Source organism: Lissotriton vulgaris, unplaced genomic scaffold (genome assembly GCF_964263255.1).
Source record: "Lissotriton vulgaris unplaced genomic scaffold, aLisVul1.2 SCAFFOLD_2128, whole genome shotgun sequence".
Classification (NCBI taxonomy): Eukaryota; Metazoa; Chordata; class Amphibia; order Caudata; family Salamandridae; genus Lissotriton; species Lissotriton vulgaris.
Window position 1 is genome coordinate 234,259 of NW_028251870.1, and position 27,546 is coordinate 261,804.

The window sequence follows — 27,546 nt, forward strand, 5'->3', positions numbered from 1 at the left end:
GTTATAAGATGTGAGATTGGTGAAAGTCTGAATATAAGATCAACTATTGACCATTTGCTACAATATAGTTAATGTGATCTTCCTGGTCCATGTTGAGATCAAAAACGGTGGCAGAGAAATTGAGGAACTAATGACCCCTATCACTGTGTGAAAGTATCGATCACCTAGGGACCTGCTGGTAAGCTGGGGTCTATACTTCCGGTCAACCTTTTTCATGCCTTCTGTAGTCATGGAGCAATCTGTTGGCATTTCATCAGGACCAAATATGGGAAAATGGGTGAATGCGACCTAATCTTCTCCACAGCGTGAGGAGCTTTGTAACTCAAAGCCCTGCACCGTGCATAGGTGATAAGGTGCCTATTAACATCTTACTACCACAGGTGAGCGCTGTCTAACAGAGTGCACTAGATACGGTAACCCTCATAAAATTCAGGACATACTGACTAATCCAATAGCGAGGACGCCGCATCAGAGGGCAACTGGTTTGAAAAGCACATGATTCCTAGGGTGCCTGCGTTCAGTTAGAGATAATGTCTGTGGGACTGAACCTCCAGAACAGTATACTGTGAGTTGATTTATATGAAGAATGTGTATACTGGACTGTCATTTTCCTCGTCATCTCTTGTGCTTTTTAAAATAATACACAACACACCTGGAGGCCAACACATCTATCATACATTTAATGCAAAAATAGCACAAGGCCAAGCAAACTAACAAGTGACAATTGTCTTTGCAATGGACGAGAGCATCCACCCTGAAGCAAGTTGGAGTATATAATGCTAATGCTAGACAATGTATTTTTATACACTTTTCTCCTAATACAAGTCAATGAAACATGAACATGTGATAGAAACAGTTACTGAAACAACACTAATGAGTAGGAGGCAGGATCTTCTCTCGAGAGGAATGTAAGGAGTCCGTGAGGTGCAGATAAAAGATACACAGACAAGCTGCAGAATTCACTGTTTCTGGAAATAACACTCCTGTTTGTCAATATTCAATTTACTACAAGATACAGGAAAGTGTGCCGATGGACATCACTAAATAAAATGGTTCTGGCCCTAATAGAATCATGTAACTTTGCAGGCATATTAAGGCGAACAATCACTTTAAATTAATATAAGAATATTGTAATTTGGTAATGTAATATATCAATGCACGGTATGGCATTCATGTGTAACCAATTATCGGTATTAAGGAAACCAGTATATCCAGTTATGCTTTCTCAATTCCTTCTTCCTAGAGGCCACCGCTGCTGCTAGCCAGCCGTATTCAGCAGTGCCTCCTGTGACCTGGAATCCTACATTTAATCAATACCAAAGGTCGTCAATGCTTCTAGCCAACTCCGGTCACTGGTGTCTTTCCAGTCACAAGGTAAGGTGGCTACTCCTTTCGGTGATAGTGCGCATGGGCATCAACTCCATTGTTAGATTGTTTTTTACCCCAAACGGGTTCGGATATGTATTGCTGCGCTCCAACACCGCTCTTCGGGTTCCCCTCAGTGCTCAGTCCACTCTACCCTCAACGGTATTGTTTCAGTACGCGTTTCCGTGTTCTCCGCATTTCAAATTGATCGGCAAACTCTCAAATTTTGATAGAAACCCTCGTGGGCAACCGTCTGGCCTGCTGCGTAGGGCCAGCCATCTGCAAATGGAACGGACTCCATTCCATTTCTGTCCTGGGTGCCACGCCAAGTACCCTCGCACCGACCTACATCAAGTTTGTAACTTGTGCCTCTCTCCAGCGCACAAGGAGGAAGACTGCGTGCTTGTAAGTCGTTTCGGTCCAAGAGGACTCTACCCGATCATCAGGCTCGATGACGAGAGAGGCAGCGTCAAAGCATTCAACACACTCTGGGTATCTTTGCAGAAGAATCTGACCAAGACGAGATAGAAACGTCCGCCGTAGAAGAAGAGACCCATCTCTATGCCAGAGCGCAATCGTTGGGGCATGCTGGGGCAGCCATGTGATTGCAATTCTACGTCATGCCAGTACCATAGGCGACTGACCACATTTATAGGTCTTCTTGCGCCCTTCTGGCATCTAAAGAGACCTAATAAACAGCATTTGGGTATCAGCTCAATACTTAGTTTTGTTGCATGCATTATTTCTTCGACAGCTAGTTGCCAGAAGGAGTGTATTTCATCGCAGGACCATGGTTAATGTAAGAAATCGGCCCCCACAGTGTTGCAGCACAAGCATATAACTGGGCAAGACCCGACCATTCGATGAGGGTCTTGTGGCGTTAAGTAGGTTCTTTGCAGAAAATTATAATGTATCAGTCGAAAATGGGCATTAGTAGAAACCATGCGTATTAGTTCACAGGCCCGCTGCCAGTCTTGATCTTCCATTGGAATGTTAAAGTCTAAATTACAGGCCTCTCTGGCCCGTGTGTACTGTCTACGGGAAACAGCCATAACAATGCAACTTTTACTACGCATTACCATCACAACGCAACCATTACAACGCAGGTGCCATTACAACGCATGCCATTACAACGCATGCAATTACAACGCAGGTGCTATTACAACGCATGTCATTACAACGTAAGTATAGGTAAGTATTTAATGTTATTAATATTAATATTTAATTTTAATTTCTTTTAATTTATTAAAATTATTTTAAATATTTTTTAATATTAATGTAATTTTTTGTGTTTTAAGAAATAATTAATTTAAAATAATTATAACATTTTAAATATATTTAATATTTTTTAAATTACAATCTTAACTCCTACATTATCCAACACTTACCCTACTATTACACCCCCCTGGTGTTAGAATAGTAATTTTAACCCCTACACTATCCAACACTTACCCTACTATTACACCCCCCTGGAGTTAGAATAGTAATTTAAACCCCTACACTATCCAACACTTACCCTACTATTACACCCCCCTGGAGTTAGAATAGTAATTTTAACCCCTACACTATCAAATACTTACCCTACTATTACACCCCTCTGGAGTAAGAATAGTAAATTAAAATATAATTTTTAAATTAAAAATATTCATATAAATAATATATTACTTTTATCAAACATAATTTAAAAATAAATTAATATTATTAAAATTAAATACTTACCAAATACTTATGTTGTAATGGCATGCGTTGTAATAGCACCTGCGTTGTAATGGCATGCGTTGTAATGGATTGCGTTGTAATGGTTGCGTTGTGATGGCATGCGTTGTAAATGCATGCGTTGTAATGTCATACATCCACTGTCTACTGTATCTGATCACGTTGTTCTGTAAAAATGCATAGTTAGGTGTCTACACATTCCATACGCTAGCAGTATCTCAAGGGTTTGAGTATGCGGCAGAGCTGTTGCAAAGCATGGACAGGTGTGCTTAGTTGTGTCTGCCAAGCACCACATGTTGTTAAAATTGCCCCTGGCTTAGACCAAACTCTTTGCGGGTATGTTTACAGGCGATAAGTCTCATCTGGGTACAATTCACCCTATTGCTCGCAGCCCCCTTCCTCCATGCCTGGAAGGACATACTGAGTGCTATCTGCCTGATTGGTTTTAATGTCCAGATTGGGAGCTCCCTATGGAATGGTGCGCACTTAAGTTCTCTCACTACAAACCATTGCCATCTGTCGCACAATATATGGAGTATCTCTCTGTGTACCTGATTCCTCCATTAACAGCCCTGGAAGACAACCAGCATCCACCATTCCCGCCAAGAGCCGCATTTCCCAACTAGGGTCTGTGTTGAGCCATCGAGCTGCGTGTTGCAATTGAACGGCATAATATTAGGGGTCCAAATGTGGGACCTCCAATCCCCCGCTGCATAATTCCTGGTCAGTGTGGCCAAAGCCACTCTGCTATGTGTAATGGCCGTGTTGAAAGATTTAACAAGACCATGAAGGGCATGATTGGTGGACTTCCTCAAAAACTCAAAAGAAGATAGTGTCATATAGATGCTGCTTTTCTATATATTGTGTTAAGTTAGCATGAGTTTATTAAATGTTTAAACTACATATTTTCCTTTGGCTTCAGTTTGCACACAACACATAATTGTTATTGTAGCTTTCAACCTAGACGAAAGATGTGATTTATTTGAGAATAATATGTTATTGCTCTGATATCTGTCGTGCCTGGTACACTGTCTGAACAGTGGGTGCTGAACGCTCTAAGAATAACCTAACACAAGGTTGCTGGGAGCTCTGATCCTCGCACCACTAGACATAACACAAATACAGTGGCTGCCAACATTGGGCTCTAAGCGGGTTTAAGATAGAGTTACTGGGAATGCAAAAACACACTTGGTGCTTCGCATGCAGAGAGCTGGTAGCTGATGATGGGATCTTCTCCTACTGACATTTAGAGGTATGGGCCTGCCCTGCTAAAAACCCAAATGAGACCTTCTTAGATATAATATAGTATGCTAACTAGGGTGCGCGAAATATAGGTGATACAGATTTCTATAGATTTTGCATTATAATATGCTATCACTGTTTGCTTACTATGGATTAGTGACTATGCTGATAACTCTGATTTTTTATAATATGTATTCTGGTATTATATAAGATACTGCGTTTGAGAACCTTGCATTGAATAATAAATATTTCAAAATTGCACGTGCCTTCTTTTACTCCCAGTTCTGGTTTGAAATGATTATAGAGCGAAAGAGTGTTCATGTGTTCCACGATACCTGAGGTAACCCAAGTTCATGTTCTGGTTTGTCTAAGTCATTGGTCAGTATGTTATGACCAATGAGACACTGTAGCTAGTTCGGTAAGGGGATTTTGGATACTAAGGTGAGTTTTGGGTCACCCTAATTCTCTAAGGTTCTGGATCTCTGTGCACAGTTCTGTGGGAGAACGGAAACCCTGCTACAATGGGATGTCTCACTTCCATGCCTGCTTTTTGCCTATTGGAAAGGGCCACAGAAGGGAGTGGGGTCCTCCTTATTTTAGCTTCTGTTTGGGTTTCCTGCCGGGACCACTGTGCCTTGTGAAGGAGGGATTGGAGAAACCTCTTGGTGAACCTTAGCAAGAGATAGTTGACTATGTGCTTGGCTTTTGCTCCAGGATGTTTGAGTACGTGGAAAAAGCAAGCAAAAACGTTGCGGCCAGCCTAGAGCTCCAGAAGTTCTGGTAAGGCTAAAAGGCTGCTATGGTTGAGTTCCAGCCAGGTCAGATGCTGTGGGTTTTTGGGCCTGTGGCTCCTAGGGCTCTGCAAGGTGAGTGGAGTGGACCTTACCTTATCCTAGAAAGAAAATGGACGGTCACCTACCTGGTAGATCCTGGCTCTGACAGGAACCCCGAGAGGGTCATCCATGTCAACCGCCTTACACCCTACTATGACATGGCAGATGTGACCATGCTCATGGTTACATATGAGGATCAGGAAGCAAAGAGTGAACCTGTCCCTGACCTGTCCAACAATCCAAAAGATGGGTCAGTGGCAGGTGTGGTCTTGTCAGACACCCTACCTGCACATCAGGAGGCTGATTGCAGGCAAGTCCTAAATCAGTTTGCTGAGCTCTTCTTTTTGACCTCTGCCCAGACTAGCTGGTGTGTCCATGATGTAGACGCTGATGAAAGACTACTTGTTGAGAATAAAATATACAGGCAGACTGAACATGTGAAAGAGAGCATCAAAGCTGAAGTAAGCATGATGCTGGAATTGGGAGTTCTAAAGCCTTCTGAGAGCCCCTGGACCTGCCCAGTTGTCTTAATCCCCAATCCTCATAACCAGGATGGTAAGAAAGAAATGAGGTTTTGTGTGGACTATTGGGGCATGAATGCTGTGACCAAAAGCAATGAATACCAAACTCCATGGGCAGATGAACTTATTGACAGGTTGGGAGCAGCCAAGTATCTGAGTATGTTTGATCTCACATCAGAGTACTGGCTGATAGGTCTGACTCCAGGAGCTAAATAAATATCTGCATTTTTAACCCTAGATGGGTATTACCAGTTCACTGTAATGCTCTTTGGTTTGAACAATGCATCTGCCACTTTTCAAAGGTTGGTGAACTAAGCCCTTGCTGGATTGGAATCCTTGAGTGTAGCCTTTCAACACAATATTGCTGTCTTTAGCTCCACCTGGCAGGATCATCTGATCCACCTTAGGAAAGTACTGTGGGCTCTGAGAAGTGCAGGCCTCGTTATCAAGGCATTCAAGTGCCAGATAGGGCAGGGAAAGGTTGCATACTTGGGTCACCTTGTTAGTGGAGGCCAGGTTCAACCCTTACAACCCAAGATCTAGCCCATTCTAGACTGGGTGGCTCCAACTACCCAGACTCAAGTCAGGGCCTTCCTTGGCTTCCCTGGTACTATAGGAGGTTTGTGAAGGATTATGGCACCATTGTGGCACCCCTCACAGAACTAACTTCCAAAAGAATGCCGACAAATAGTGAACTGGACTGTGAGCTGTCTAAAGGCTCTTGACACGCTGAAGGAAGCAATGTGCTCTGCAGCTGTTCTGAAAGCTGCAGATTATGTCAAGCAATTCATTGTGCAGACTGATGCCTCTGAACATGGTATAGGAGCAGTGCTATTCCAAAAACATGACCACGGTCAAGATCAGCCACTGGCTTTCATCAGTAGAAGGCTAATCCCCAGGGAACAGGGTTGAAGTGCCATTTAGATGGACGCCTTTGCTGTGGTTTGGTCCCTTGAGAAGTTTAGGTCAAACCTGTTTGGCTCTCACTTCCTAGTTCAAACCGACCACAGGCCTCTCCGATGGTTAATGCAAATGAAAGGTGAAAATCCCAAATGGCTAAAGTAGTCCATCTCCCTACAGGGAATAGGCTTTGAAGTGAAACAGAGACCTGGGACTGCCAATGCAGATGGACTTTCCAGGTTGTCCCATTTAGACAATGTTAAATGTTATGTTATGTTAAAAATACTTATAAAGCGAGCGCACATCACAAGGGAGTCCTGCCGCTAAGTGATTCATTCATAAGCCTGGTGAAATAGCCATGTTTTTGAGAGTTTCCAAAATTGAGGATATGATATCATCTATCTAATGTCCTGAGGGAGAGAATTCCAAAATTGAGGGGCCAGGACCGTAAACCTTAGCCCCCCCCAATTTCTAGCATTTAAAGGACAGAGTAGCTAGGGGATTCAAATGGGAAGACCTAAGATCCCGAGTGTCGATATATCTTTGGACCGGAGTAGATACAGACACTGGGCAGTTGCCATGGAGTGCTTTAAAGAGGAAGCATCCCAACTTGAATGCATTGCGTTTGACTACCAGAAGCCAATGTAACTTTTTCATAAGAGGGGTGACATACTGCATTCTTGGCTGCCGATAGATTAATCTAGCAGCCTGGTTTCGCACTATTTGCAGTCTTTTAGATTGATATGCTGGAATGCCAAAGTAAAGAGTTAGTGTAGTCAATATGAGGGATGACTAAGGCTAAAGCAACTTGGGTAAGAGCTTCAGTAGTGAGAAATCTGCTCTTCTCCAGTAATGGGGTATCTTTCATAGATTCACATGCTTGAATCATTCCCCGTCGTCGAAGTGGGATTCCCACGGGACATAGAATAGCAATATAGCAATGTAGTGTAGTTCCTATATTCCCAATAGGCTCTGCGCATTGGAATAACATAAACGGTAGTTTAGACGTAGGACTGAGGTCATCTAGGTCTCTACTGAATACGTTAGACTAAATTAGGTTTGCCAGCTATCTTAGAGGTCACTAGAAACTTTCCCGAATGTTCAGGAAGGAGTTAACTTTCCTGATTAGACAAGAAGGGATTAGTTTCTGACAACCGCATAAACATGACAACTTTGCTCCCCCCAGAATAAGGAGTGTATTTCCAGAGTTGTGTCAAAACAATAGATAGCTATTTCACTCAGTCAATCGTGCATGCTTAGTTTCACCAGAGTGCAGAGAAATAGAGAGACGGGCGTTTTCAATAAAAGTTGTTATTTATTGAGCAGTCTTCTTCCTCATGCAAGAGAAATGAGTTGACACAATTGCAATACTTATCATGAAGTAAAGTGCGTACAGTAAAAGGAGTATTATGAAATAATACTGTAAAAGCATTGATATGGTTTCTGAGCCATATGATACTTAAAATCGGATAAAATATATACATACATAAAATCATTGACTTAACGTGCTCAACTGGTGCTTCTAAGATACGCCTACCCCGGTGTACCTGACCTAAGCCTAATACATGGGAAGGAGGAAGTAAGTTAAGATAGTTTTGCCAAGAATCTGCATCAAAAATTCTCTTAAGGTTCTAAACAGCTCCGAACCTTGTTTATAGAATGAAGGAGGTCTTGTACCTCTCTCTCAGAACTCGATCTCCCAGCAACCCGCAAGGGTGACTGGAAACACTGGGGCTGGATTTCTCGGCAGGAGAAAAGACAGGCTCTCTCTCAGTGCGTCAAATGGGAGGGTCAGCTTCCTTCAGCACTCGCATCAGCTGGGCGTCGGGCAAGTAGATAGCCGCTCTGCTCCAAACCACTGTGTGTTGCTTAAGGCAAGTGTTGTATATTTATACCTGAAAGGTGCAGAGTTTGATGTAAGGTTCTTTCTGGAATCCAGGAGTTCTTGTGCAAATCAAAACAAAAGCAGGGGGAATTCTCAGGCTGCTGGAGGCTTGGTTTGTTTAAAGAACGCGTTGTACATTCTAGGAGTCTATGGGAGTAACCTTGCCGTATTTGGACTGCATTGGCTATGACTAAATATGGACATGATTCTTATGCCTTTATAAGGATATGTTTTGTTATAACCACATAAGGGCATGAATCGGGAATATTTAATTAGGGTCCTAGATACATTCACAACACCCACTCCACGTATAATGTCCATCATTACTAAATACTAAACAAATAACGATGCATGTGTTTTCCAACCCACCCGAAAATACGTACATTGCATTTGAAATGGTATATGGTATATACTCGAAAATGAGTATTTATACTGTACTTTTTCTTAAGCAGTTGTATCATTCAGATAATGCATATATAAATATTGGCTGAATGAATTGCGAAAATTACATTTATGAAATGGCTCTGAATACAGAAGAGAAGGTCGAGACCATTTCATCACATATTTATACAATACTGTACATGTGCTAGAGGCTGAGGTAAAATATTGTCTCTAGTGTCTCCTAAAAATAGAAGTTCTGTTCTCTAAGAATAGTTCTACTTTAAGCAGAGTACCATGTGCCAGAAAAAAGGTAAATATTTTGGAAGTGGAAAAAATAATTTCGCTTTCAGGGGAAAAAAAATAGTTCCAATTGTTTTCAGTAGTGTTGGTTATCAAAAACTGAAGGCCGAATTCAGAGTTCAGGGAACGCTGTGTGCTCGTTGTTTTAAAAGTAATTCTCGTTGTTAGGAGAGAACATCATATCAGACAGGATTGCGAAAAATTGGTCTACAACAGTAGGTAAAAGTTCGATCAAGTTCGAAAAAGCTGAAATAGTGCAAATGTGAGAATCATTGCTTTCTTTGATGTCTGGATCAGCAATGCTCACAGAAGTTTGTACCTGTGTGGTGCTGCTTTCATCTCGTACTTCACCGCCACCTAATCGTAATGGTAAAGTCTCAACGAATGACGTCATCAGAATAGGTAGCCGCTGGGGACAACACGTTGCATGAGCCGTTACCGAACCAAGCAAAGTATTGATATCCATAGGTACTGCTGATGTTAGTGTAAGACAGACGTCCAACATGCATTCTTCTCCGCATAGCAGACATCGAAGCACTGGTAAGATGCAATCTTGCCAGATTGGTCTAAATGAAAGAAACAAAGTTGTATTCAGATCTCTTAGCCGGGCCAATCCGAGGACTCTAGTGATTCGGTCTCGGTAGCGTATTGCTAGGATTGTTTCTTCCATCGTAGCCTGAGTTTTGTCTGTGGCTTGGCTTGCCATATCGGAGCAGAAGGATCAAAAATAAAATTCATGCTACGAGTCCAAAAAGAAGAGGCAGGCCGCCGAATAAAGAATGCACAGAATTGACGAGGATGCTAAGAACTGTTTCAAAGGGTGCTAACAGTCCCAAAAAAATTGTCTTAAATACATGTGCGATGCCACTGGTATCAGACATATTTAGAATTTGGCTTAACATTTCTACGAAATGCACGGGGCAATTTGTCGATAATAGGGTATGTATCTCTGCCGCTGTCCTTGCAACTTGCAGATCATACGTCTCTTTGGACGAGGTTAAAGGCACAGTTGTCTGTAAAAGAATAGACTTGATTCTGCTTAAAGTATCAATTCGAATAGAAGAGATATTCAGAGAAGGCCATATTGCTGCCTCCATGTTTGGATTGCTGTTTGGATACAATACTTGCATACAGCAAATGACCCTGGAAGTAACGGTTACGAGATATGCTTTTCCTGGCACCATGCCACAACAGCTGTGGTCACTTATTATAACATAGCTGCCGTTGGAAAGCTGTCTGAAAAAAGGCTCTATCTGTGTTGCAGGGGTGCCATGCAGGTGACATGAAAGGTTATTTGATGAACCTTCGCAGGCTCCATGCAAGTTAATACCTTGACACAGAAGTGTACCGCTTAGTGATTTTTAGTATTAAATCTGTTTTATTATTAGAGACAGAGAGAAAAGGACAAAAGGCGCCTACAACCCAACGGGCCGGCTGAACAACGCACTTCCGGATAAGCCATCTCAAGGCTCTGGAGGCATAGACAACATTAAACACAGCATGCCGCCTACAACCCCAAGGGGCCGGCCGCGTTTTAAATTGGGGCGGGAAAGTCCAAAGATGCTTTGCGTACCTCCCGTAGGCCCTTTCAATGTCCAGGTCTACCCTGTTTAGCATAAGTAGTGCTAACCCGGAAGGAGGAACGTGTCCATATGGCCACGCCCATCGTACAGCAGGGCAATAAAGAGGCATAAGAAGAAAGAACAAGAAAGGAAGAAAAAGAACCCCCAACTCACTCCCCCCTGAAACCCACCCCCAACTTCCCCTCTCCCCTTCCCCCACCCTCCCACCCCAGGACCATTTCCTATGTGTACCACCCCGTCGGGAATTCCCTCTCCTCCAATTCAACAGGTGTCCGTGTGTGAAAGACGCAGAAGGCGAAGGGATCTGGGGCACGTGACCTCCCTGAACTCCGTGGCTAGGATATTGAGAAATGGCCGCCACAGTTCCACATATTCTGACCCCCTTCCTGCTTTGATGAGTGACAATTTCTCCATCCCCAGCACTGCCCACAGACGTGAAAGCCACCCCTGGAATGAGGGAACATGTGTGGTACGCCAGAGGGATAAGATATTCTGCACTGCGGATCCAATGGCGATGGTGATCAATCTGCCTCTCCGCGACTTCAGGGGATACGTGATGGGGTTGGGAAGGCCTAGAAAGAACATATGCATGGAATCTCGGAATTTCTGTGTCAAACTGTGCGTCAACCTCATCTAAGACCGACTTCCAGTACGCCTGTAGGTGCCCACAGTCCCAGAGTAGGTGTACTAAGGACCCCGCCTCCCCGCAGCCATGCCAGCAAGTCGCCTCCCTAGTGTGGTCCTTTTCGTGCAAGCGCATCGGAGTATCTACCAATATGTGACTAGTTTGGTGAGGGTGTCTGTTAAGCCCATATGATAGGCGGAGTGGCGCGCGCGATAATATATACCCTTCCACTCCTTGGCGCTGAGCGTACGTCCTAGCTCTCTCTCCCAGCGGGCCTTACCGGCGTTATAGACAAAGGAGAAGCGGTCTAAGAGCATGCGATAGAGGTCCGAGATAAGATGTTTGTCCGTTTTTCTCGTGAGCAGCTAGTATTCGTAGGGCCGCAAGGGCCGGGCCGCCGCTTCCCGTACCTGACCGTTAAGTGCCCAGTGGCATGCCTGTAGGTAACGTAGACGTTCTGTCTCCGGCAGGCCATAGATCTGCTTAAACGTTTCGAGGGGAATAACCCCCTTGGTGTCATACAGTTGAGACAGGACTCTGCAGCCCGCCGGGCGCCATCGCTCATAAGCGATGATGTCTTGGCCTGGGGAGAAGTCTGGGTTCTCCAATATGGGTGTAAGCGGAGAGGGGAAGGTGGTCAGATCATGTTTAACAGCTCGGAGGCATAAACTTGACTCACAAATTACAGAGGCAGGAAATTCCACTAGGGAACTTTTTAAAGTCCTACAATACTTTGTTAAACCTACAGCTTGTGAGAGCCCAGATGATTTTAACCAAAACCTATGTGACGAGATCTCGATGTTTTTTGAGAAAAAGATAGACCTAATCTATGAAAAAATCACTAAAACACCATATAATAGAGATATCATAGATAGTCCCAGATATGAATCCACCAATAATGGAACAAGTAGACCTACTCTGACTTCGATTCCAGAGATCAGTCTCACTGAAGTAGATACGCTACTTAATTTAATTAAATCTGGATCACCGACTGATCTATTACCGGCCAAGATGATTGCTCCACTGGGCAGCATTCTGGCCCCAAGCCTTAGAGCATTGATCAATCTTTCTCTCAAGGAAGGAAGGATTTCTAATAACTGGTAAAAGGCAGTTGTGAACCCAATTCGGAAAAACACCGCGCTACCATGGTCAGACCTTAATAACCTGCGTCCCATATCCCTCCTACCTTACATCAGTAAGATGACGGAGAGACACTTTAATACTCATCTCTCTAAATTCATCGAGGCAGCGGACGGTCTGGACCCTTCTCAATCTGGGTTCAGGCCAAATCATAGCACAGAATCAGCTCTCCTCTCCGTGACCAATACCATCCGAATGGCACAGGATAGAGGAGGCTCTATGATTCTGGTGCTATTAGATTTGTCCGCCGCCTTCGATACGGTGTCTCATGACACCTTGATCAGTCGTCTGGAGGGAAAAGGAGTGCAGGGAACTGCTCTATCATGGCTAAAAAGTTTTATTTCCAACCGATCCCAAAATGTTCGCTTGGGCTTCCACTACTCCACCTCTAGGGAGCTCACTAAGGGGGTTCCACAGGGCTCGTGCCTAAGCCCCACATTATTTAATGTGTATGTGGCCCCCCTGGCGAATGTTGAAAGGAAATATGGGTTCACACCAATATCCTATGCAGACGACACCCAGCTGCTGTTCCCATTCCAAAATATGACTCCTGCAGTAAGGAATTCCTTTGCTGCTGGAATGAGAGCAATAGCTGGATGGATGACCTCCAATTGCCTACAATGTAATGTGGGCAAGACGGAGGTCATGCTCTTTGGAAATGCCCCACTCCTTTGGTCACCTGAGTGGTGGTCTCCGGAACTGGGTGCAGCTCCCTCCCCCAAGGAAAGTGTGAAAAATCTGGGTGTCAAGCTAGATCAATCACTGGTGCTAAAAGACCATGCCACACAGGTCACGGGAACCTGCATGAGAGTCATTGGCTTACTCAGAAGGGTTTTTCCTTACTTAGCAGATTATCATCGGAGAACATTAGTGCAGACTTTAGTTATGAGTAGGCTTGACTACTGCAATGGATTGCTTATATCCGCTAATGTAGAACAGCTGAAGAGGCTACAGGTTGTTCAAAATACCGCCGCCAGGTTGATCCTTAATGCTCCTGCTAGCTCCCCCTCATATCCCCTACTGAACAAGCTGCACTGGCTCCCTGTGCGTCAGAGAGTACAATTTAAGATATGTTGTACAATTCACAAATGCTTGTACGGAACTGGTCCTAGGTATCTGACGGAAATCTTTCAACCCTATCAACCAGGAAGAACCTTAAGATCTGAAAATCAAGCTCTACTACAGATCCCTAGGATCAAAAGAGAAAGACAAGGAGGCCGAGCCCTTTCATTTAGAGGTCCTACTTTATGGAATTCATTACTCCTCTTTTTAAGACAAAATTCCAATCTTGTTACTTTTAGAAAATGTCTGAAGACGTACTTGTTTCCTACCCAGCAATCCTAATTATGTCACACAAACTCTCTGTCTTTGCTTATCTTCGGAACAACACAGCGCAGAGATATCTCCTCGGAGATTGAATTCCTGCGCTATATAAGAAATATAAATAAATAAATAAATAAATAAACGCTGTCCCACACCTCCAGAGGAACTCTGGTAATGAAGGAAGCGTAGACATTGGGGGGTCCATATCGCTTATGGGGGATAGGAATCTCTTGGAGCGGGCGGCCTGCTATAGCTTGGTCTTAAAATAGCCAATGTTTCTCCGACTCCCACCGGCTCCATTCCACCAGAGTTCGCAGCTGCGTCGCTTGATAATATAGGAGGAGGTCCGGCAGTCCCACCCCTCCTCTCTCCGGCGGTAGCGTAGCCAGTCTAAGTTTCAGTCTAGGCCTCTTACCATTCCAGACGAAGTGTGCTAGTTCGGATTGCGTTCGTCGTAGCCAGCCCTCCGGTGGTCGGAGCGGAATGGCTCGAAATAGATAAAGAATCTGAGGTAGTACCGTCATTTTGACGGCCGCTACCTTACCCAGCCACGACATCAGGAGATGCTTCCAGCGATTCAGTTCCTTGCGAATTAGGGTGCTCAGACGCGCATAATTAACCCGGACAGTGTCCTGCAAGGTGGGGGCGAGGTGGATTCCTAAATAGGGAACTGCTGACTGTGACCACCGAAACGGAAAGCTGGTCTGGAGGCAGGAGCGGGTGTGTGCGTCTAAGGAAAGGTCTAATGCTTCCGACTTGGTCATATTGACTTTAAAGCCCGAGACTCTAGCGAAAGCGTTGAGATTTGCCAAGCAAGCTGGTAAGGAAGTTGCCGGGGAGGAGAGTGACAGGAGAATATCGTCGGCATATAGACTGACGGTATGAGTGTAGGCTCCGACCTTTATGCCCCGTACCTCTGGATCGAGCCGAAGCCTCTGGGCAAGCGGCTCCATGTATAAGGCAAAGAGCAGGGGCCACAGAGGGCACCCCTGTCTCGTGCCTCGCTCAATTGGGAAGCGAGGTGAGGGACACCTGTTGACTTTGACCGTCGCTGTGGGGCATGAGTAGCAGTTAAGAGCCCACGTGCGGAATTTGGGGCCTAGCCCAGCCTTCGCCAGTACTTGCTCCAAGTAGGGCCAATGGACGCGGTCAAACGCCTTCTCGGCGTCTATAGCCAAAAACATGTATTCTCCCGTCATTCTCGTGGCCTTCTCTATTAGATGTAATGCCCTCTTTGTGTTGTCCACTGTTTGGCGTTCCGGGATGAAGCCTGCTTGGTCCGGTTCAATCAAGCAAGGCATGAGTGGTGCAAGTCGGGTCGCTAGGATACTAGTGTAGAGTTTGAGGTCCACATTCAGTAAAGAAATAGGCCGATAGGCCTCGCATCGCGTCCGGTCTTTCCCCGGTTTGGGGATGACGGAAATGGTGGCATCCAAAAGGTCCCTCAGTATCGCCCCAGACTCTGCGAAAGAATTGAAGAGAGCGGTCAGTAGCGGAGCTACCTGCGCGCAGAACGTTTTGTAGAATATTGCGGAAAATCCGTCTGGTCCAGGCGCTTTGGCTAGTTTGAGGCGTGAGATGGCAGCAATGACCTCTTCCGGCCGGATCGGCCGATCCAAAGACTCTGCCAGCTCTGGAGTTAGGGAAGGGAGGGGAGTGGCCTCTAGGAAGTCTGCGCTCTCCGCTAGGTCCAGGGTCGACCCTGCATATAGGGAAGTGTAAAAGTCACTAAAGGCGTCCTCGGTAACCACTCCCCGGTTTAGTGTATGAATCTCCTGAACTGCTTGGCGTTGCTGCACCTCCCTTAGTGCCTGTCCTAACAGCCTCCCACATCTGTCTCCCCCTGTGTAATAGAGGTGGCGAATCCTCAGTGCAGCGTATTACGCCCGGTCTTGGTCTAACGCAGCTAATTGCTGTTGCGCCTGCCGCAACTGTCTCCACACCCTTGGTGCCCCGGTACGTTGATGCATGCGTTCTAGCTCGCGCGTTTTCTGTGACAGCTCTTCTCTCTTGCGCGTTCTCTCCAAGTTTTCAGCCGCTGATATCGCTATTAGTTCCCCCCGGAGGACAGCTTTGAGCGCCGCCCAGCGAGTGGCTAATGAGGTGTCGGTGGTGTTGTTGTGCGTTAAGTAGTCGCTAATAGTCCCCTTAAGCTTTTCCACCACATCTACCCTATGTAAGAGTGTGTCGCGCAGCTTCCAGGTGCGATGAGTGCGGGGTGTCTGGGGGAGGGCGAATACCGCGAGTACTGGAGAGTGGTCAGATAGGGACGCGGCTGCAATCTCAGCGTCTGTGGCCAGCATGCGGAAGGTGGTGGAGACTAAGAAATGGTCAAGGCGGGCATAGGTTTTGTGGGTGTGTGAGTAATATGTGTAGCCCTTTTCGCCAGGGTGAAGGCTACGCCATAGGTCTACGAGTACCATGTCCCCCAGTCTGGCCTTCCCTTCCGCCGAGAGCGCACCAGTCTGTGAGTGTCGTTGCCCTGACCAGTCTTGTATTGTATCCATTACTAAATTCAGGTCCCCCGCCATCAAGATATGTCGATCAGGGGTCGTGGCGATCTCCGTGAGGGCTGTGTTGATGAACTTCTCTTGGCCTTCATTTGGCGCATAAATGGAGCACAACGTGAAGGTGGAGTCCCCCAGGGAAAATCTGTATGCAAGCATCCGCCCTCTCAATTCCGCCCCTTTCTGCAGTATCTTCCCCTTAAACCGCTGTGCAACCAGAATTGCCACCCCGGCAGTTTTAGTGAGGGAGGAAGAGAAGAATTGATGTGGGAAGCAGCGAGACCGCATCCTTGCACAGTCCTTCTGCAATAGGTGGGTTTCCTGCAAGAGACAAATGTCCGCTTTGGAGGCCTCTAGAAGGGAGAGTATCGCCTTCCGTTTCACTGGATTGTTGAGTCCACGCACATTGAGTGTGAGGACTCGCAATTCAAATGGGGTCATAGGACAATGCACAGGGGCTGGGACCCCTCGCCCTGCTATAATAGGTGGGAGTCACTTCGCTCGTCAATGAGTACACTGCTGGACCCGGAACCCCCCCCCTCGCACCCTCCTCCCCCCAAAGAGAACCCCAGAAAAGGAAGAAAAGAAAGGAGAGATAAAACATAGTAACGCCAACATTTCCACACATACGTATTGTCCATCATCCGAAGACGATTGGTGAACAGGTTACGGGGACGCGTAGGGATGGAAGAAACGAGCGATCTCCCGTTCCCCTCAGCGTCCGTCGGGACGAGTCCTGGAACCAAGAGTAGGTGGTCCCCTCCGGGACCAGCCAATGAGCACAGAGGTGCACTCCTCAGAGTAGAGAGCTCATTCCTCCACCGCTGCCTCCGTTACTCGGGCCACCGCTGCCCCTATTTCGCGCTGAGTGATCGCAGGATCCAGTCTTGGTGAGGTCGCAGGTTTGCCAACCTTCTGCCATTCCTGGGAGCGGTGTCGCTGCCGCGAAGAGGGAGCTTCATCTGCAGGTGACCCTCCAGGCGGGTCCAGACCCAAGAACTCGCAGGCTGCCTCCAATGAGCGGATCTGGATGAGTTTCGAGTCCCATTTAAAGATAAGTCTGAACGGGTGACCCCAAGAATAGGGCACTCCTTGCTCCCGGAGAAAGGTCGTGACTGGACGGAAGCTCTTACGTTTAGCCAATGTGGAGGCCGCAAGGTCCTGGTAAAGCACGGACCGATGATCTCGAAATGTCAGGAGGGAGAGATTCCGTGCCATCCGTAGGATCTGCTCCTTGAGCTGAAAGTCGTGGACACAAACTAGAATGTCCGGAGGTGGGGCCCTAGTGCCCCGCGGCAAACCTACACGATGCACCCGGTCCATCTTGATCTCCGAAGGTGCCGCATCGCCCAAAACAGATCGAAAAAGTGCTTCCACGTATTCTCGCAGATCTGTACCTTCCCCTTTCCATGGCACTGCCCGTATTCGGATGTTGTTTCAGTGGGACTGATTCTCCAGATCCTCCGTATGGGCCTGGAGGTCCAGGTTTTGTTCCGTGAGGCGTAGGACATCCTGTTGTAGCCTATGCACATCCTCAGCGGTGCTTAGGTCATGATCCTCTAGTGTCGCGACACGTTCCCCCACCTCATCCACATCGCGTTGTATTTCTTTGAGGTCGGATGTTAGCTGGGAGCGCAGCTCCGTGATGTCTTCTTTGATTGCAGCGAAAAGTTCCAGCATGAAAGCTTTGGTCGCTGGGCTCTCCGGATCATCACGGTGTGGGGATTTCCCGGTGCTTGGCGATGTCGCCTGGTGCGTGACCCTCTGCCCAGTGTCCTTCAGTATTTTGGTCCTTGAGTCTGGGCGCCGCCATGTCTCGGCTCTTCAGTGGCGGCTGACGCAGTTGTCTCCCTGGAGGAATCGGGCCTCTACCGAGCTCCCCGCTGGCACGTCTCGGAGGCCCAGGAGGACCGCCCAGCCCCCACACACTCTTCTATCACCGTGTTCCCACGCCCCCTTAGTGATTTTTTACATTTGTTACCACTAAGGAATACTTCTTTTTTTCCCTTCACTATAACATTCATGTGTATAAGGTAAATTCCAGGTTGCTTTGATGTATCCTTTACCCAACCTTTCATACAGGCCTGCTGGTATATACCTTTGGCAATACTTAAACTGGAAAGTTGTTATCGGAATTGTAATTGTTCAATGTATTATCTATTCAATGACAGGTGTCTCTGACATTGTCAATGGTAATCTCCCAAGTTTTTCAATGCTCAGAATCGTATAGCCTGCTCCTTTTTGTGCCAAACTGATTTGTTTATCAGTAAGGTTAAAGATAGAAAATAATGACATTATGTTGATTAGACGCCATGGCACGTAGCCTGAACGCAGGTTTTGCAACGTCCAGCCTAGCTGTACAATAGAACGCAATTGGTACTGACCATGTTGTAACATTAGCAAGTCCTGCTCTATTATATCAATAGCAGATGTCCAGTGAATATATTCTGGAGGACAGAGTCGTTAACCCATTGTCCACTACAGAAAGTGATTTTTCCAAATGTATACGATCAATTTCTCGTATTTTTTCAGCAGTTTCAATTTGCGTCACTTTCCAAGCTTCGTTGTAAACTGCGTATATGAAAGTTTTCGACGCTGTTTACAAGGTCCCAGTATGAAATCTCGCAAGTCAGCACCTTCTTTAAGTAAAGTCAAGTGTTACTTAATTTCTGGCAGTGTGGATTTCTGTAACCACTCAAGGCATAGTTTCCCTACACTGTATGTTGTAACTATCCCTGGATGTTGTCTCTGGGAATATATTGGGTCTGGCCTGTTCTGTTTGAAACCCTCTATTTTGTTCAGCAATCTATCTTGACAGTTATTTGTGTCTGTGGGCCAGATCAACCATTTTTTCCAATCAGGATTTGTTCTGTTTTGGTGTAATATATGGGATACGTCTATCTCCACATCTGTAGTGCTATTACTATCAGGTATGGGCTTTGGAATAGACGGTTTGTTTAAGTCTTTTATCTTGGCTAAACCAAGACAGGTTGTCTGTTGAATGGTGTCATTCAGGAATATTATCTGTTCTGGGATCATGCAGGCTCTAAATAATGATTCTAAACCTTGTACCTGCCACTCTTTTGTACCCCAGATGGTTTTTGTCTCAATGTTGTTTTTCCAAAATTCAATACCAAATGTAGACATTTTATCATAAAAATTTTCAGAATAAATCAATTTAGTATTTGTCAACATTGTTTTCATTCCTGTCTTATTTAACATTTTAAAATAAAACGTTTCTGGATCACTGTTGTTAAACCCTGAGAAGTATGGGAATTTCTCATAAAATGTTTTTGAGCTGCCTTTTGGCGGTGTTGGACAATGTTCCCATTGATTATAATTAAAAACATTTCTAGGATTAGCAGATTTATGCAAATAGTGATGTCCATAATGATTATAGCAATACATTTCTTCATAATTTGATGAACCCTGCAAATAATCATATTCTGTGAATTTAGCAGACATTAATAAATCTGACATCATATTATTAATATTTTCAAAGTCCCAATCATCAGAGAAAGTACTTGGTGTCACAAAGTCACTTAAACCTTGAACTGGTGTGGATATTCCAAGAGCTCAATCGGGCCATAGATTTCGTAATCCGTTTTGTCCCATGTTACCCCACCGGGTATAGGATTGGCTGTGATGTTCACTGACGACAGTTCTCTTTTTTCGATGTGTGAGGATCTGTGAGGCTTTAGGACCAAGTTGATGTTCTGACTTGCTGTGTCAATTGTACTATATTTTCCATCAATAAACCTACCCAACATAGAACCATGATGAGCCAAAGTAGGAGGAAAAGTACACCTAACTAAATCCAAAATTCAATCCATGGTGAAATCAGATATGTTTCTTTTAGTTGATGAAAGAGTTCAGTAATTTTTTCTTTGAAAGTTTTTGTAGCTGGCGATTCTTCAGGCTCGCTTGGATCATCAGAAAAGTCATCGAAATTGATGAAGTAGGCAGATGCAGTTCTATCAATTGTTGGAATTGCTTCCGGATTCTCATTAGTCTTTGCATTTTTCTTTGTTTCATTAGCATAGTCTGAGGCTACATCGTTGTAGACCGGTGTTTCTTGACGAACTGTTGCAATTTGGGTTTCAAGAGGCACAAGTTCCATTGCTTTGTTGCATAGTCCTTTTTTATTCACTGCAGGTTTATCAAATGTGATTAGTCTCTCAGTTTGAACCTCTTGGATTGTAGCAAGATTTGGTCTTCTGCTATTTCTTGGGAGTCCTCTGAGCCTACTACTTATTATTGGCCACATGATTGTGGTTTTACCAGGTCGATGGATACAACTCTGTTCTCATTTTTACCAGCAAGGGGCGGTAGTACTACTGATCTTGTTCCGCTGACAGCTAAGACAGGTACTGCTTTTCTGTAAGAAGGCCCAAATTCCTTCTTCACCGCGATTTTTTCTCTGACCAGATCCCCAAACTTTGGAATCCAGACAGGTCTTGCTGGGACAGGTGGTTTTTCTTCAGTGGCTGTTGGCTTTAACTTTATGTTACTTAGACTTCTTCTTGTTTCATTTAAGTCCTGTAAAACAGCCAAACGATCTTTGATATCAAAGCATTTTTCTTTCACCACTGAAGTCTGACAATCTAAGTCCTGGATTATCATTCTAGTACCGAACAATAGTTCGTATGGAGTGATACCTCTTAGAGAATTTCTTGGCAGATTGTTAAGACTACGTTGGACACTTGTTAGATGTTTGACCCACCCATCACCCGAACCTAATACCCTCGCCGTTATAGATTGCTTTATGTCTCGTTTTTTTCTTTCCACTACCGCATTTCCCTCAGGATGGAAGGGAGAAGAGTACCGCAATGCAATGCCCATGCTGGTCATGGCCTCTTTGTAAGCTCGAGAGCTAAACGCAGGACCCTGGTCAGAATGTTGCATGCCAATTGCGTATGTGCCGATAACGACTCGCAAATCTTTTATAACAGTTCTGGCGTCAGCCGAGCGCTGGGGCCTACATTTTAAGTGAATCTAGTCTTAATAATTATGGGAACGCATTTCTCCGGCTGGATTTCTGCGTATAGATAGCCTGATGCTTTCTAATAAAGGTGTCCTGGCAATATTCTGGTCCGGTTCACAACTGCGATCTCTGTTGCAGTTCTGACAATCCATTGCAAAGTTATAAATTTGCAGGCTCATCCCCGGCCACCAGTATTCTGATTGTAATTCTATTAGAGATTTCATGATCTCTTGGTGCCTCAGACCCTGTCCCATGTGCGCTTCTTGAATCAAGTAAGCCCTCCGGTTCGTGTTTGGAATTACTCTGTCCCCCACTCCAGGGATTTGAGCAAAAGGAACGGAGTTCGCATCAATTATGTATGTATTACTGAGTGGATAGTTGAGAGGTAATGCTACTTAGTCGCCTTTTAATGAGGCTTTTACCGCCAGCATGGTTTCTCCATCTATGTGTTTTTTAGAACGCTTTTTTGTGACTACGGAAGCTGGTTGAACCGCTGCTGCTGTGGCTCTGTTAGCCAATGAATTCCCTGCAACGTGAACACCATCACCCTGATGACTCAGTGTATGTATCACGTGAGTCTTTCGTAGTTCTTTCTGTAAAAGAACTACTTGTTCCCAGAGATTTTTATGCTTTATTGTGGCACCTGTTTCATCTTTGTAACCGTTTTTGATCCAGGTCTGCATGTCACTATTGTAAGACCTGACGTAGTAATGCGAATCGCACACTATTAGTGTGGGGAATTCGCGATCTGCATTTTCAAGCGCCATCTTTAAAGATCTTATTTCAGCTCGCTGAGCTGTACAGTTTCTGAGTGATTCAGCTTTTGTTATTATCGGTCTGAATTTACCTAAGCGCCAGCGACCTTTAACGATCGCGCACGCTGCATTGTAAGTTTGTTTTCCCACAACGTAGTGTTGTGAGAAACTGTCTGTGTAGATTACATTGGTGTACTGTTCAAGAGGCAGAATTTCGATTGGCAGACGATATTCATGTTTGTATTCTAGATTTTCTAGTTTTTTCATTTTCGGATCAAATTTGTATACTACGTTTGATGCAGCAAAAGAATTAACCCATTGTATCCATCTCGGATGTAGAGCTTTAGGATTTGGAATGCTTGCTCTTGTTACTGCTTCTAGCGCAGGTTCTGCTGTCAAAACAGATATGTTTCTCCCTGGGACTAGGGCTCTTTCTTATGCTACAGCAGTTTGAACCGCAGTTAGAATTTTTTTAGTAGAACTGAATTTCATTTCAGCTTGTGTGTACAAATGTGATTTGTAAGCTATTGGTACCGTTTCTCCCTCTCATCGTTTTTGGTGCTTGGAGTACTGCACACTTCTCTAAGAAGTTGTCTGCAAGGCTTTTGCCTTCACTCTATAATTCATATCCTAAAAACAGGACAGTTAGATGAGCAATTTGTGACTTTTTAAAGTTGAATTTATACCCTTCGTCGTTGAACCCAAGTATTATGGTGTTCACTCTTTTCAAGTGAGTCTCCAGGTCATCATCTGTGAGATAGATGTCATCGACATAGGATAATGCCTCATCATCATATATTTGTAGTAACTCTGTTACCCTTGCTGAGAATAATCCTGGGCTATTCTTGAATCCCTGTGAGAGTCGACAGAATTGTTTTTCTGCCCCCATACAGGAGAAAGCGGTCAAATACCTACTTTCAGGTGCAATGTTTTGACAAAAGAAACCATTCGAAATGTCTAATGTCGTTTTATATTTTTTGCGCACTATGTTATTCATTAGTGCTGCACTGTGTGAGTTTTGTACTGCAAATGTTTTACAGCAAGAGTTTAGGTGTCTGTAGTCCAAAACTAGATGATATGAATCGTCTGGCTTGGAGACAGGAAACAAAGGATTGTTCATTTGTGAGGTGCATGTTTCAATCACCCCCTGATATTCAAGTTGATCTAAGATCTCCCTGACTTGTTTTTTAGCTTCTTGCTTAACAGGATACTGCCTCTGTAAAGTAGGTTGTTTTTTTAACTGAATTTTGTGGTGAGGAGAGTCCTCATCCCATCCTACATGATTTTTATATAATGCAGGGGCTTGGGCTACTGCCCATTTTCCAGCAAATGTGTATTTTTTATGTATTGGAATATGATTTGAGAAGGCAGGCATAATCCTTTCTTCGCCATGTGGGCACTCCCTGACAAACTCTGGTGGCCAGTCTTTTTCTGCTAGAAGGATATCATAGCCTTTCGAAAGGTTATCCCAAAAGAGACCCCTTACTTTCCTAGTCTTGTCCCCCTCTATACGCAATGTTATTTTGTATAATTTATGGGGTTTGCTAACTCTGGTGTCTGCAGTTTCCACCTGAATGTATTCATTCATGTCCATTGTCTCCAGAAGATTTATCAGGATCTTGCGAGCTATGGTCACTTCTGCTGCGCTGTCTAGCACTGTCTGGGCCCATTCTCCGTTTTTCAGTTGTGTCCTCAGAATCCTCGGCATGTTTTATTTTAATACTAGCTACCTTCATTTTTGGAAATTGTAATTTCTTACTTTGATGAGCAGGTTCCTTGTCTTTGGAGTAGACGTGCTCTTCTTTGTGTTCTGACCGTCCTCTTCTTTCCGATTTCTGTGAGGAAGTCTGAAAAGATCGAGAGGGACGTGTATCAATATCTTGATATCTGTCAGGTTTTCTCAAATTATCCCTATTTCTAAGGTTATATCTTTTCTCAGCGGGCTCCCCCTGGAGAGGCTTGCCTCCTCGTTCTGGAGATCTATCTCTTCGTTGAGGAGACCTTCCTCTGGACTTAAAACGCCTTTCTCTGGGAGTGGATTGTTTATTACCCTCCCAACTCTTTTTTGGAGTGTTCAGATTATTTTTAATAAAGGTTTTTTCAGGATTGTCAGTTAGTTGGGGTTTTAGTGGTTTCCCACCCAACCTATCTCTACCTAGTTCTTCATAGGATTTTTCTATGATTCTGGCAAGTTCAAAAGGTTGTTCTGCTATATCTGTTTCTTTCAGTTTCTGCAGGTATGTTGTATCATCAATTGTCAATTGAACTAATTCTCTATATGCCTTTGTTAATTCTTTTAGTTTAACTAAAAGTTCTTCACTTGACATTTTTCCAATGTCGGGATGTGGTGTGTAGCCTGCTAGAACTGGCCACGTGGCTCCTGGTCTACCTAGTGGACCGAGCCTGGTGATGTGATTTTGATGTTTTAGGGCACCATTGAACCAGAGCAGGTGCTCTTGGTATGTTAGTGGAATTGCAACATCCTCGAAAGGAGCGCATTCCTCTTGAGATTCCTCTATTTTGTAATATTGGAAATCTTGTGTCACAGCGTGTGCTGCTGGAAAATATATCCATGAATAGAATACCTCTGTCTGCCGATATTCATGGGCCTCTACCACAAATATGACTGTACCACCTCTCGATGATAGTCCATTTTCTATAAGTTTAAGAGTTATTGTTCTTCTTACATTTACCGGAATGATTATAGCATTCGGGTCTTCATGTTGGAGACTTGTGCCATCCGCTAAAAGTTGAGCTGCTATTCTAGCTCTCTCTCTTTCATCTTCATTTTCCGTCATTTTTACTGACTGAAAGTTTTGTTGCTTTGCAGAGGAAGTTTCAAGGAAACAAAGATTAGGTGCACAATATTTTGGAACACTGTATCCTTCAATGTTGACTAAACCAAAAACTATACATAGGAATCTCTTCCTACTAAGTTCCGGCGGATATTAACCTTTTGCCCACTCCAGACGTCTTTTGGAGTTTTTACGGGAAAAGGGGTCTGTGTGAAAAGCACGACTGAGTTACTCTAGTATCTTGCGTTAGATTATCTCCTTACCAAACGTTGGGCGCCATGTAGTGTAGTTCCTATATTCCCAATAGGCTCTGCGCATTGGAATAACATAAATGGTAGTTTAGACGTAGGACTGAGGTAATCTAGGTCTCTACTGAATATGTTAGACTTAATTAGGTTTGCCAGCTAGCTCAGAGGTCACTAGAAACTTTCTCGAATGTTCAGGAAGGAGTTAACTTTCCTGATTAGACAAGAAGGGATTAGTTTCTGACAACCGCATAAACATGACAACTTTGCATCTCCCAGAATAAGGAGTGTATCTCCAGAGTCGTGTCAAAACAATAGATAGCTATTTCACTCAGTCAATCATGCATGCTTAGTTTCACCAGAGTGCAGAGAAATAGAGAGACGGGCGTTCTCAATTAAAGTTGTTATTTATTGAGCAGTCTTCTTTCTCATGCAAGAGAAATGAGTTGCCACAATTGCAATACTTATCATGAAGTAAATTGCGTACAGTAAAAGGAGTATTATGAAATAATACTGTAAAAACATTGATATGTTTTCTGAGCCTTATGATACTTAAAAACTGATAAAATATATACATACATAAAATCATTGACTAAACATGCTCAACTGGTGCTTCTAAGATACGCCTACCCCGGTGTACCTGACCTAAGCCTAATACGTGGGAAGGAGGAAGTAAGTTAAGATAGTTTTGCCAAGAATCTGCATCAAGAATTCTCTTAAGGTTCTAATCAGCTCCGTACCTTGTTTATAGAATGAAGGAGGTCTTGTATCACTCTCACAGGACTCGATCTCCCAGCAACCCGCAAGGGTGACTGGAAACACTGGGGCTGGATTTCTCGGCAGTAGAAAAGACAGCCTCTCTCTCAGTGCGTCAAATGGGAGGGTCGGCTTCCTTCAGCACTCGCATCAGCTGGGCGTCGGGCAAGTAGATAGCCTCTCTGCTCCAAACCACTGTGTGTTGCTTAAGGCAAGTGTTGGTATATTTATACCTGAAATGTGCCGAGTTTGACATAAGGTTGGACATAAGACGTCACTAAGAACTAACAGTTCTTTCTGGACTCCAGGAGTTCTTGTGCAAATCAAAATAAAAGCAGGGGGAATTCCCAGGCTGCTGAAGGCTTGGTTTGTTTAATGAACGCGTTGTACTTTCTAGGAGTCTATGGGAGTAGCTTTGCCGTATTTGGACTGCATTGGCTATGACTAAATATGGACATGATTCTTATGCCTTTATAAAGATATGTTTTGTTATAACCACATAAGGGCATGAATCGGGAATATTTAATTAGGGTCCTAGATACATTCACAACAGCAATAGCATAGCGAAAGCATAGCTAAAAGAGCAATAGGAAGTATTGTAACATGGACTTTAATATGAAAAAACTTGTCACTTTAATAACTTGTCCAAGTCATTAGATATGCTACAAACTCCAGCCAATCAGGCGACAGCACCCTCTGGAACCTTCTCCGAGGCTCAGGCTCTCAGATTTTCTACCACACGTGTGAAGGGAGTCACCCTGAGATCTGCTCAGTACCTCTACCTTTTCTCTTCAGAAAGTCTTCAGAATATCTCCACTGCTTTGTCTACTACAAAGAGGTCACTCATCAGACACTGTGAGTCTTGTGGTAAACTCTGGATTCATTCCGAAGACCGCCACAAAAAGTGTATCTACTGCCTCTACCCTGAATATCAGGTGAAAGATTGTTAAATCTGCAGGACTTTTCCTCAAAAGACTTTAAGAGACAGAGAGGGACGTCTACTTCTGTGGTTACAGAAACTCAAGACCAAGGATAATCCCTTATCAGATGTTGAGAGTGATTCCTCTCTCAGGACTGTGTTCTCTAAGAAGAGGGCTAGTGAGGCGGAGATGGTATCTGCTAAGGCTAAAGTGCTCAAGAAAGACCACACCTCTACTCATGAAGGCTAGACTTCTTCCTCAAAAAGGGCTTCAGCTCCTTCTAGGGGACTACTTATGCCCTCTACGCCTCCGAGATCTGCCTCTAAGTCTCAGGCGTCTAAGTCTCTTCCTGAGACAAATTTGCCTAAAAACATGGGTTCCTCGTCGAAAAGACTTCTGTCGCCACTGCTACAACGACGACTTCCACCTCCACCTTCCCTTCTCCTCAACCTACAATGATTATGTCATCGGCGTCCTCTCCGTTGATGTTTGTCATGGTGTCGGTGAAGCCTCGCTTGTCTGCTACCTCCCTCACTTCGGCGTCGATGAAAAAGAGGACTGTCTCCGGTCGGTCATCGACGGATGCCTCCTCGCCGACGAGATGGTCGATGGCTCTCAAGGCTCTACCTTCTTTGTCGACAGATGCCTAGTCGTTGATGGGTGCCTCGTCGACGGTTGCCTCATCGACAGCACAGAAGCCTTTCCTTACAGAACTTCAACCATGCTCTTCGTCGTCGACCGCTGAGTCATCGGTGGCTTCCTTGGTTCCA

The 27,546-nt window shown here is 44.6% G+C and overlaps 1 protein-coding gene across 3 annotated transcripts in view; it reads left to right on the forward strand.

Moving 5' to 3' along the window:
* LOC147662741 (uncharacterized) overlaps nt 1-27,546 on the forward strand; it is a 163,471-nt gene that overhangs the window by 113,089 nt on the left and 22,836 nt on the right. For 2 of the 3 annotated variants that reach the window (XM_086950932.1, XM_086950931.1), the window contains one exon: nt 1,244-1,374. The exons of the other annotated variant lie outside the window; for it this stretch is intronic. The gene's annotated coding sequence lies outside the window, so the exon portion shown is untranslated. The remainder of the gene's footprint in view (nt 1-1,243; nt 1,375-27,546) is intronic. 3 annotated transcript variants of the gene reach the window in all.